Here is a 9,958-nt window from a genome sequence, read left to right as displayed (position 1 = left end):
TCTCTCCTCCCCCCATATCATCAATATCCTCCATAAGAAATAGAGGTAGCCGGGCATGGTGGCACACGCTTGTAATCCCTGCGCTTGGGAGGCTGAGACAGGAGGATCGCACAGGTTCGAAGCCAGCCTCAGCTACTTAGTGAGGCTTTCAGAAACTTAGTGAGACCCTGTTTCCAAATAAAATATAAAAAAGGTCTGGGAGTATAGCCCGGAGGTAGAAAGCTTCTGGGTTCCACCCCCAGTACCAAAAAAAAAAAAAAAGAAAGAAAAGAAAATAGAGGTAAAAAAGCTCTCCTCCTAAGCCACATTCCCATCTTCTCCCCTCTCCTTCCTGTCCCCATCAAACTCTTTAGAAATCATCTCCACTCACCCGTACATCATCTCACCTCTCACTCCCTCCCCAGCCTGCTTGTCCCCAGCACCCTAACTGAATGTCTCATGGTGGTCCATGACCTTCCTTATAGCAGCTCAGCTCTGATCGTCCTTGACCTTTAGGTGGGCTGCCCATGCCTGCCTGATGGAAACGTTGGACTGTGCATTCCAGGACAGTGCATTCTCCTGACCTCCAGGCACTGCTCCTTCCTCTACCCTCCCCTTAAAAGCTGGACAGAAGCCAGGTGTGGTGGTGCACACTTGTAATCCCAGCATTTGGGAGGCTGAGACAGGAGGATCACGGTTCTCGGCCAGCCCTCAGCTAGTGAGGCCCTTTGCAACTCAGTGAGACCCTGTTTCAAAATAAAGAATATAAAATAGGGCTGGGGATGTAGCTTGGTGGTAGAGTGCCCCTGGGTTCCATCCCCAGTAGTGCAAAATAAAATAAAATAAAATAAAATACTGGACAGAAGCAAGCTTCCCTACCTGGCTGCCTTTTGGTCTCTTCCTATACTCTGTTTTGGCAACTGAATTTATTACCACATGGCAAGACTTCTTATTTTCTAGCTCCATCCATGGCCTCTGTGGGACCTGCACCCTTCCAATTAGTTCCTCACCACCCAGCTTCACTGGGTTATGTCAGCAAAGCTGCTACATTAGTGGATATCAGGTCCAATTCTTGGGGTCCTACTCTGTACCTCATCTCAGTCTGCCCCTCCACAAGGTGTCTTCATCTAAGCTGTGCAGCTGATGCGGAGCTATCATCAGATTCAAGCCTACTGGCCCCTAAGACCACACACACCTCGCCATCTCAACTCCTTCCCTCCTCTGTACCCAGCTGCCAAGTTCCCAGGAGTCTGTCTCCCAACTCACTTCCCCAAAAGCAGCTGGCCTGAGTAGAGTGAAACTGATTATACCGGTTACTCTCTTTCCCAGGAGTCTGTCTCCCAACTCACTTCCCCAAAAGCAGCTGGCCTGAGTAGAGTGAAACTGATTATACCGGTTACTCTCTTTCCGGGACTATCCCTCCTTTGTGGGGGGAGCTGTTTTTGTTTTCCTTCCTTGACTTAAAATAAATCTTTATATCCCTATACCCACCCTTCGGTTAAAAAAGAAAGAAATACACTCTACTAATCCTCATCTCATAGTCCTCAGAGGAGAGAGGATTTGTTCAAGATCACAGGATGAGTGTTTGTGCACAGTCCTCCACTTTCAAAACCAAACTCATGGTCCTCCCCGGCCCCTCCTGACACAGACGTCGGGCATCCTGTTCGCTACGGGAGCCACCCACCTGCCAACCTCATGTCCACTTCTCCAGCTGGGCGGGGTCGCCGGCAGGTGCACTGCTTGGGGACCGTGAGCTCTGGGGGGAACAAAGGAGAAGAGCAGCTCTGGGGGGGTCGGGGCCAGCCTGTCCCGGGCCCCTGCTGGTGTAGGGGGGCGAGCTGTGCTACCAGTTGTTCCTCCAACAGCTCGAGAATGCGGAGAAGCCCTGCCTGGCCAGGAAGGGTCTCAGGAACTCGTTGGCTCACGCTTGGGCCAATAGACGCCTCCAGGACTGGAACTCAGAAGTGGTTCCCCCTTACTCGGACCACTCCCGTGGGACGCCGGAGCTCAGGCCGTTCCTCCAGAGGCTGGCGACGGCGACCGGGCTGGCCTGGAACTTGCCTGCCAGTGGGGAGTCGCGGGCTCTATCAGGGGGTCCCCTGTCGGCCCATCACCCCCTCTACCGGATGAGGCAAGGGAGTTGCGCAGAGCAGCTAAGCAGGCCGGCAATGGCGGTCGGAGGAGGGGCCACAGCCTGCCGGCACAGCTTGCCACTGACGCCGCCGCGGGGCCACCAAGCCGGTGCAGGCCCCACCTCCAGGCCCGCCTCCGCCGTAGCTCCGGGACCCGATGGCAGGGGCGGGTCTGGCCCGCCTCTACCACGCGCACAGGCAACGGGATCCAGGACGCTTGAGTGGGAGGGGCTCGCATCGACCCACCCCCTATCTCGCGTATGCGCCGCCCCTGGGACTCTTCCCAGGGGAAATCCAACTTTCCTAGTGTTGAGCTCACCTGTGCGCTGGGATCAGGGTCTTGTTGAAATCAAGAATGACATCACAGCCGGGCGTGGTGGCGCACGCCTGTCATCCCAGTCTTTTGGAGGCTGAGACAGGAGGATCGTAGGTTTGTGGACTGTCTCAGCAAGTTAGGCTCTCAGCAACTTAGTAAGACTCTGTTTCCAAATAAAAAATAAAATAGGGGCTGGGGGTGTAGCTTGGAGGTCGAAGACCCCTGGTATCAATCCCCAGTAACACACACACACACACACACACACACACACACACACACACACCACAGAATGAGAGTATGGACAATGAACACACACACACACCACAGAATGAGCATGGACAATGAAGTGCAGCTCTCAGAGAAAGATTCTATTTAGCAAGCAATATCATTTGAAGTGTCAGCAAGCAAAAGCACAAAGCCCTCAACAAAGAGGGGGCACCTCGAGCCAGAGCCTCCACTCTCTCTAGTCAGGGCTTTTTAACCAGCTATAAACCTTTGAAGTCACTCACACCCTTTTTTCACATGTGGATTTGTTTAACTTTTTCTTCTTTCATCTCAAGGCTGATTTATGGATGACCTTGGAATGTCTCCTTCCTTGCGTTGACTAACTCCTCACTAGGCTTGGTGCGCTGGAGCTCAGCTTGTGCCTGGAGGTCAGATATCTGAGGCCTGGGAAGTGGTGGCTTGATCTGGAAGTAGAATTAGAAATGGTCCTAATGAGCTGTTTTAAGTTGGATGGCCTTATTACCTCTCAATCATGTCTCACAAATATTGTGCAAAAACTATACTTAAAGGTTCGAGGACTAGGAGTATACAGGAGGTTATTTGTTGTATGTTCAAGTTTACTTGAGTTTAAGATATAGGTCATCCATCATTCTTAGACACACTTGTTGCAGAAAGTTTGCTAGTAGTAAAATGACATCATTACTAACCCCCCAAAAAAACTATTAACATGTAGTTTCTGAAGTCTCTTCATTGTTACATTTCCAAAAATATTTTTAATTAGCATGTTATTTAAAAAATCAAGTATAATTACTTTAATGCAATCTAATACAATCAAATGACCCAGTTGCCTTACCTCATGGGAAGAGTTACTTTTATAGATTTTAAAAGCTGAGTAGCATGCTGGTTACTTGGTTTCAAATTGACTTTTCTTTTATTGTTAATACTGTTGAAACTTAAGTATTTGGTGGAGATTGAAAACAGTTGCTCCTTTTGCAAGTTAATGAAGCCTGGTTTGATTATGAAGTTGCTTAATCATCTTCATGTGTTCATAATTACTATGTTTTTTTGTCACTGTGTACATTAAAATTTTGGAAAATGCTTTACTATGTAAAGTATAGGTGGTCATTTTAATCATTCAACCACATACGGTTGGCTGGTAAGCAGCTTATTCTGATACAAGAATGCCTGGGTATATATGGAAAGACTGAAAGAGTGTGTCTTGCATCAACAGCTGTCTTATTTATGATATGTAAGTAGAATAGAGCAAACGTTTGAATCTTTGTTATTTTTAGTACCATTTCTTTAATAAAGCTAAGTATTTTAGAGGGGAAAAAAGAAATGGTCCTAATGTTGATATATGTGCCATTGAGGAACATGGAAGGTCCAGAAGCACATATCGGGAAAATAGCAGAATCCAGTGCCAGAGCCAGAGCTAGCCAGGGTGAGGCTTTGGCTGCCTTGCCTCGAAGTCTGGGTTCTGTCATATGTTCAAAACAGATTTTAGGGGAGCCACAAATAAAAACTCATGAAGTCAAAAGTAACTTGGCAAGGCAATTTGCTTCTATGCAGAGCGGTGCATGAGCCACCATAAAACCAATACAGGTAGCACACTGGGGGTGTAGATCACTCAGCCTTTGATTTCCTAACTCGAAGGCCAATGGCCCTGTCCCTCACTGGCTGGAGTAAGGCTTTTTACAATCTAAAGTTTGCTAGTTTTCACTAGGCAAGAGACAGAAGGAGAAACATGAAACCAGTAGTCCTGGAAGCGAACACATAGACACCTTCACAAAAGTTACAAAATGTATACCTAAGTTACAGTCGTAAAAGGAAGCCTGCCAGTTTCTGTGTCATCTTGGAACTTTTATAGAAAAGATTGCTTTCCTTTCTTATACATAGAGGCTTGTTCATTTTTCAAGTATGAGTTGGTGGGAGGAGGCTTCTGAAATGCTATTTTGATACACCTGAAAGTTTTTGCCTGCTTTTGCCTGAACTCTCTGTACCCAAGCGCACCCTAACTACTATACTGGACTGGGAAGCTTGGGGCCACCTGTCCGCTACACCCTTCTCTCTGTTGCAGCAGCCAGGCAGAACCAGAGCAATATTCCTGTATTTTTGTTTTGTTTTGTTTTGTTTTACCGGGGAATGAACCCAAGGATGTTCTACCTCTGAGCTATACCTCCAGCCCTTTAAATTTTTTATTTTGAAACAGTCTAAGTCGCTGAAAGACTCATCAAGTTGCTGAGGTTAGCCTGGAACCTGCAAAACCTTTGATCCTCCGTTTTCATCCTCCCAAGGACTTGGGGTGACAGGCACATGCCACCAAGCCTGGCTACACGGGTAATTCTTAGAGGGCAGTGTTTACACCTAGCTCACAGCAGTCAGGGAAATGTTGGTTTAATGAGTCCCCCTGAGGGTCCAGAGACAACATGCCCTTCCCCAGGGGCACCACACAAGCGATCAGAGGCCTGGGAGTCAGTTCCAGGTCTTCGGTGCCTCATGGGACAGCCTTGCACAAGGCCCTTATTTTCTCAAGGACTTTTGATTTGGTGTTGGGATTAAACCCAGGGCATGGGTGTTTGCTAGGCACATGCTGTCCCACTGAGAAACACTGCTGGGACTGTTTTCTGATGTGGGCACAGAGAGGATTAGACTGGAACCCCACAGCTCTTCAACCTGTCCACCTTGCTTGGAGCCTGCTCAGTGTTGGGGAGTATTCTCCTGCTATTGGGGTCGATGATTTGAAGAACACTGTCATTTTTTACGATAGGCCAGCACTCGGCTCAAGGCAGCTTCAGCAGTTGTCAGGGGGTGCGTAGTCCTGTGAAAGGCATCTCCACCTGGTAGGACACCCCAGGTGCTTCTCAGTCAATTTTCTGGAGTAGGAAAAATCCATATGCACACTTAAATGTACATTGAAGGAGCACCCACTTGGATAAACGTGCAGGGATATAAATGAAGAGAGGGCTGAAGCCTCCACCAAAGATAGTATACTTATTTTTTGTGGTACTGGGGATGGAACCAAGGGGACTTCTACCTCCAGGCTATACTCCCAGACCTATTTTATATTTTATTTGGAGACAGGGTGTCACTAAGTTGCTGAGAGCCTCACTAAGTAGCTGAGGCTGGCTTCGAACCTGTGTGATCCTCCTGTCTCAGCCTCCCAAGCACTGGGATTATAAGTGTGCACCACCACACCCAGCTACTTTTTGTTTTTGTTGTTGTTAGGGCTGGAGATCAAACCAGAGACCTTGTGCATGTTAAGCACGTACTCTACCACTGAGCTACATCCCCAGCTCTTAGCTTTTTTGGGCGGGAGGGACTGGGCATTGAACCCAGGGGTATTCTACCTCTGTCCTACATCCTTAGCCCATTTTTAATTTTTTCCTTTAGAAACAGGGTCTTGCTAGGTTGCTGAGAGTCTCGCTAAGTTGGCAAGGCTGATCTCAAACCTGTGATCCTCCTGTCTCAGCCTCACAAATACTGGGATTATAGGCATGCACCTCCATGCCTAGTTTAGCTATTTTATTTTATTTTTTGTGGTACTAAGGATGGAACCCAGGAGGATTCTACCTTGGAGCTATACTCCCAGTCCTATTTTATTCTTTATTTTTGAAACAGGATCTTGCTAAATTGTGAAGGACCTAAGTTGCTGAGACCACCCTTGAACCTGTGATCTTCCTGTATCAGCTTCCCAAGGACTGGAATTATAAGCATGCTCCACCATGCCTGCCTCATAGCCTAGCTATTTTAAATGTACAATTCAATGGCATTAAATATATTCATAATGTATAACCACTTCAGTATCTGTTTTTGTATGTGTATCCATAGATATACACATTTATATCTTTGTTCTTTTATGAGCATATAAATTGTTCTTTTAATGAGACCCTTGCATACATATGCCCATAAAGATATAAAGAGAATGCATGTTAAACTCATAGCAGTAATGACGATTAGAGTGGGGGAGAAGTGAATGAAATTTGGGGTTATGGCTGTAACTCAGTGGTAGATTGCTTGCCTAGCATGTGAAAGGCCCTGGCTCAATCCCCAGCACCACACCCCCCCACACACATAAATTACACACAGAAATTGTTCTAGCTGGGTGCAGTGGCAGACGCCTATAATCTCAGTACTTGGGAGGCTGGTATAGGAGGATCACAGATTCAAAACCAGCCTTAGTAATACAGCGAGACACTCAGCAATTTAGTAAGACACTGTTTCAAAACAAAAAAATTAAAAAAGGGGAGCCTGAGGGTATAGCTCAGAGGTAAAATGCACCTGGGTTCAACCCCCAGTACCCCAAACAAACAAACAAACAAAAAGGAATTTGTTCTGTGTATTTATTGAGAAGTAAATACAATAAAAATAATGACCAAAAATATTTTTGTGGTGCTGAAGATTGAACCCAGGGACATTCTACCTCTGAGTTGTACCCTTATCCCGATTTTTAATTCTTTATTTTGAAACAGGGTCTCACTAAGTTGTGGAAGGCCTCATTAAGTAGCTGAGGCTGCCCTTGAACTACAATCCTTCTTTCTCAGCCTCCCAAGTACTGGGATTACAAGCATGAGCAATCACGCCTGCCCCACCCAATTTTTTTTTTTTTTGCCATACTGGGGATGGAATCCAGGGGCATTCTACCCCTGAGCTACACCCCCAACCCTATTTTTTATTCTTTATTTTGAAACAGTGTCTCACTGAGTTGCAAAGGGCCTCACTAAGTAGTAGCTGAGGCTGTCCTCGAATCACAATCCTCCTTTCTCAGCCTCCCAAATGCTGGGATTACAAGCGTGTGCCATCACATCTGGCTAATTTTTTATTTTTTGTTTATTTTTTCTCGTGGTACTGGGGATTGAAATCAGAGGATGAAACAGGAGGATTGTGCAGTCTTGAAACCAGCCTCGGCTATCTAGTGAGGCTCTCGTGCAGGCTTGAAACTAGCCTCAGCTACTTAGTGAGGCTCTCAGCAACTTAGTGAGACCCTGTTTCCAAATAATATATAAAATATATCTGGGAGTGTAGCCCAGAGGTAGAAAGCCCCTGGGTTCCATCCCCAATACCACACACACACACACACAACACACACACACACACACACACACCAATAGGGGTAGGAGTGTAGCCTGGAGGTAGAGCGCCCCTGGATTCAATCCCAAGTACTCCCCCCCAAAAAATCCAAATTCTGGCATTATTCAGAAAAATTTAACAGTTTATTTATAGTTGTTATAAAGTTGAATTGCTGAAACTTGTTTACTGAAACATTTTGACTTGCATAATGCTTTGTATCCCTGCATTTATATTAAAAATTCACACACAAATGAAAATGGAAAAACTGCCAATACCTGATTTCTGTCCCCAATTTTTCCACTCACAATCATATACTTAGGAACCTTTTGACCCCATGGAAAAAATAGCTAACGTTTAGAACTACCAATAGAGAAAAAAAATTTTCAGAATGAAATGTTTCCCATTATAGTGATGTAACGTTGAAATTGAGTCGGGGGTCACAAAAGAGTCAAATACCAGCCAAATTATTAAAGGATTCTTTAATCAACTGGCACCTTTGGGTGAGATCTGCCGATGATGGGGAAAGGGACCGATAACCGAGCAGCAGAGCCACACGGTCAGCAGAGCCATGGCCAGTTGGCAGTCACATGGTCAGAAAGGAAGTACTAATATTTATGTGGCCAGTGTCTTGGGGTAGAGCAGGCAGCCGTTCCTCTCGCAACATCCGGAATCTAGCGGCACCTGAAGTCTGTCTCACGATGTCTGGAGTCTCGTGACATCTCTGCTTCTGGTTTCTGGTGTTCTGCCTCCTGTGGGGGAAGGGAGAGACCTGACCTATCATCCCAGTCTTTTGGTGATATTGGGCGACAACCGAGTCTATAATGACTTCCTGCTGACAGGCGCCTTTGTAGGGGGGCCCTTGGCCAGGAGAGGTCGGGTCCTTTGGAAGTGGGCAAGTGGGAGTGTGGCTTCAGCGGGAGTTGATTGGAGATTACCCTGGACAGCTCGGTAATGCGTGTTTGAATAAACTTTAACAGACGAGGAACTGGGCTATCTGGCATCCAGAGAGGGAGAGCACAGTACTATATAAACAAGTGGATCTGCTGGAATAAAAGCATTGAAGAGAATTATGCCGAGAAAAACAGTGGGCCCCAACACTTTACAGGAGAATTTGTCACAAAGTTGCTGTAATGGAGCCCTTTTTAGCTGAGTAGGATGATGCCAGGTGGGACCCGACCTATCAAGTGGATTTTTTTTTCTGGTCTGAGGGTGGAACCCAGGGGTATTTGACCTCTGAGCTACACCCCCTGCCCTATTTTTTTATTCTTTAATTTGAAACAGGGTCTAAGATGTGGAGGGCCTCACTAAGTAGCTGAGGTCTTAGCCTCCAGAATGCTGGGATTACAAGCATGCGCTACCATGCCCAGGTCTCAAGTAGATTCTTAAGCACATTCTCTATGTATGCAAGTGATAGCTAGGTGTCTTTTGGCATAATTGTTACACTTTTGGTATGGATAGCACACAGGACTCTTCAAAGAGTCCAACCAGATATGCCTTACTTGCCTCCTGCAAAGCACCAATAGCACCACTATGGAAACACAGATCTGTTTTAAAGTCCTGAGCAATTTCTCATGTCAGATGTTGGAAGGGGGGTTTGCGAATCAGAAGTTCAGTGGAAGCTAGGCGTGGTGGTACATGCTTGTAATCCCAGCATTTGCAAGGCTGAGACAGGAAGATCTGGGTTCTCAGCCAGCCTCAGCTACTTAGTGAGAGGCCTTGGAACTCAATGAGACCCTGTTTCAAAACAATTAATAAAAAATGGGGCTGGGGATGTAGCTTGGAGGTAGTATGCCCCCTGGGTTCCATCCCCAGTACCTCAAAAATAAAAAAGAAGTTCAGTGGACTTTTGATGACACAGTGCCAGAGTACCAGGTCCGTAATGATGAGGTTTCTTCACCCCTCCAGTAGGGGGCGCACTCTTTCATCTTTCAAGAGGCTTTTGTAGTCAGTTGTTTCCTGGCAGTTTGCTAAGTAAAAGCCACAGTAGAAAGATCTCCTTACTTACCCTCTTTTCCTTCAGCGGGAGCTCAGAGAGGCAGTGACGGAGTTAGAGAGTGACTGCGGCGCCATGGCGCTGCGAATGCCCCTAGCTCTATTTTATTTTGAAACAGTCTCACTAAGTTGTGAAGGACCTTGCTAGGTAGCTAAGGCTGGTTGCGAACCTGCGATCCTCCTGTCTCACCCTCCCAAGTGCACCACCATGCCTGGTTTGTTTGTTTTGTTTGTTTATTTCTGGTAC

Source organism: Muscardinus avellanarius, assembly GCF_963383645.1.
Source record: "Muscardinus avellanarius genome assembly, chromosome: X".
In the NCBI taxonomy this organism is placed as follows: domain Eukaryota; kingdom Metazoa; phylum Chordata; class Mammalia; order Rodentia; family Gliridae; genus Muscardinus; species Muscardinus avellanarius.
The sequence above is the reverse complement of the archived record's forward strand: the minus strand, read 5'-3'. Positions refer to the sequence as shown.